This window comes from Solanum tuberosum, unplaced genomic scaffold (assembly GCF_000226075.1).
Source record: "Solanum tuberosum cultivar DM 1-3 516 R44 unplaced genomic scaffold, SolTub_3.0 scf00417, whole genome shotgun sequence".
NCBI lineage: Eukaryota > Viridiplantae > Streptophyta > Magnoliopsida > Solanales > Solanaceae > Solanum > Solanum tuberosum.
The window spans coordinates 481,166-484,505 of record NW_006239339.1 but is presented as its reverse complement, the minus strand read 5'-3'; positions in this window follow the sequence as shown (position 1 = coordinate 484,505).

Genomic DNA, 3,340 nt, shown 5'->3' with positions numbered 1-3,340 from the left:
AACCCTAACCCCTCACCCCTAAACCCTAAACCCTAAACCCTAAACCTTTAAACCCTAAACTCTAAACCCTAAAATCTTTAACCTAAACCTAAACCCTAAACCCTTAACACTTAACCCTAAATTCTAAACCCTAAATCCAAACCCTAAACCCTAAACCTTAAATCCCAAACATGATCTTCAAAGATATTTTCTACCTGCTCAATACAGTTTTTCCCTACATCAATTGGCCTGTATAGTGGACAGAAATAGTGGACCTGATTGAGAGCTGCAAACATGACCGTAAATGTACTTCAGTGATATGGAAAACACCCCCCTCCTAACAGATATGAACTTAACACAGATGGTAGTGCTTCGCACAATCCGGGGAAGATTGGAGAGGGTGGGGGGGTATTCTACGGGATGAACAAGGAGAGATCGTATATGCATTTGTTATACTTCACGGTGAAGGGACCAATAATCAGGCAGAAATCCAAGCTGCCAGTTATTGTCTGATTTGGTGCATTCAACATGGGTACAACAACATTATTCTAGAGGTGGACTCGGAGCTTTTAATTAGGTGGATATTGCAAACCTCTACTCCCCCTTGGAGGATTTAAAGGTTTGTGCAGGAGTTACAAAACCTTGTTAATCAATGTGAATTATTTCAATGTGCTCATATTTACAGAGAAGACAACAGTACTGCTGATTTCTTGTCCAAACAAAGTCACAAAAATGACATCATTCAACATTACTACACTCACAACCAACTACCACATGTGGCAAGGGGTAGCTATATTCTCGAGAAGATGGGACATCAAAATTTTAGATGGAAGAAGCTAAAAAGGATCAAAAAAACCTCTTGATCAATGAAACTATATCTAAGTTAAGTATAGCCCTAAACCCTAAACTTTACACCCTAAAACTTAAACTCCAAACCCTAAACTCTAAACGCTAAACCCTAAAACCTAAACCCTAATCCTTAACCCTTTACCCTAAATTCTAAACACTAAATCCAAACTCTATACCCTAAACTTTAAATCCTATACTCTCAACCGTAAACCCTAAATCCTAAAATCATAACTCTAAACCCTAAACCCTAAACACTAAACCCAACCTTATATCCTAAACTCAAAACCCTAAACCATAACCCTAAACAATAAACCCTAAACCCTAAACCCTTAACCCAATCCCAAAACCCTAAACCCTAGACCTCTAACCTAAACCCTATATCCTAAACTCTAATCCCTAAACCTTAAATCCTAAACCCTAAATCCTATATCCTAAACTCCAAACACTGAACCCTAACCCTAAACCCTAAACCCTTAATCCTAAATTCTAAACCCTAAACCCTAACCTAAAGCCTAAACCCTAACCCTAACCTTTAAGCCTAAACCCTCAACCCTAAACCCTAAACCTAAACACTAAACCTTAAAACCTAGACTTTAAACCGAAAACCCTATACCTTTAATCATAAACCCTAAACCCTAATCTATAAACCCTAAACCTTACACCTCAAACCCTAAACCCTAAACCCTAAACCCTGAGCCCTAAACCCTAAGCCCTAAACCCTAAACCCTAAAACTTTAAACCGTAAATTCTAAACCTTAAATCCTTTAACCTAAACCCTAAACCCTTAGAACTTAACCCTAAATTCTAAACCCTAAATCCAAACACTAAACCCTAAACCTTAAATCCTAAACATGATCTTCAAAAATATTTTCTACCTGCTCAATACAGTTTTTCCCTACATCAATTGGCCTGTACAGTGGACAGAAGTAGTGGACCTGATTGAGAGCTGCAAACATGACCTTAAAGTTACTTCAGTGATATGGAAAACACCCCCTCCTAACAGATATAAACTTAACACAGATCGTAGTGCATTGCACAATCTGGGGAAGATTGGAGAGAGGGGGTATTCTACGGGATGAACAAGGAGAGATCATATGTGCATTTGCTATACCTCTCGGTGAAGGGACCAATAATTAGGCAGAAATCGAAGATGCCAGTTATGGTCTGAGTTGGTGCATTCAACATGGGTACAACAACATTATTCTAGAGGTGGACTCGGAGCTTTCAATTAGGTGGATATTGCAAACCTCTACTCCCCCTTGGAGTTTTCAAAGGTTTGTACAGGAATTACAAAACCTTGTTATTCAATGTGCTCATATTTACAGAGAGGCCAATAGTACTGCTGATTTCCTATCCAAAAAAAGTCACAGAAATGACATCATTCAACACTACTACACTCACAAACAACTACCACATGTGGCAAGGGGTAGCTATATTCTCGAGAAAATGGGACTTCAAAATTTCAGAAGGAAGAAGCTAAAAAGGATTAAAAACAACCCTTGATCAATGCGACTATGTCTTAGTTAAGTATAGCCCTCTTGAATAGGTTCGCGCTGCTTTATTCTTTCCTTTGTAAGGGTAGAGTCTGCCTTATTTATGTTTTCCTAGAATCTTTGTATTGAGAGGAGTCCTCTCCCTAGGTGCATAGTTCTAGGTTTATCCTTTCTAGTATGGGGATGAGTTGACTAACCTTAGTAGGTAGTTCGACTTATGAACCACCATAGGAATGGAGGTTAGGATTATGTCCCCCTATATGTATGTTTTTGAGGTTTTTATTTATGTTAAGGCCTGGGGGTATTGCTAAGCACCTGACCCCCCCAAGGGTCGTTCAAATAAATAAATAAAAAACCCAACCCTATATCCTAAACTCAAAACCCTAAACCCTAACCCTAAACACTAAACCCAATACCAAAACCCTAAATCCTAAACCTTTAACCTAAACCCTAAATCCTAAACTCTAAATCCTAAACTTCTAACCTAAACCCTAAACCCTAAACCTAACCCATGAATCCTAAACTCTATACCCCAAACCCTAATCCCTAAACCTGAAACCCTAATCCCTAAACACTTAACCCTTAACCCTTAACACTTAACTCTTATCCTAAACCCTAAACCCTAAATCCAAACTCTAAACCCTAAACCCTAACCCCTAAATCCTAAACTCTAAACCATAAATCCTAAATCCTAAACTCATAACCCAAACCCCAAAACCCTAAACTCAAATCCTAACTCTATATCCTAAACTCAAAACCCTAAACATTAACCCTAAACCCATAACCTTTAATCCTAAACTCTAAACCCTAAACCCTAAACCCTAACCTAAAGCCTAAACCCTAAATCCTAAGCACAAAATCCTAAACCCTAAAACCTAAACGCAAATTCTAAACTCTAAACTCTAAACCCTAAACACTAAATCCTAAACTCTAATCCCTAAACCCTAAATCCTATATCCTAAATTCCAAACACTGAACCGTAACCCTAAACCCTAAACCCTTAATCCTAAAGCCTAAAG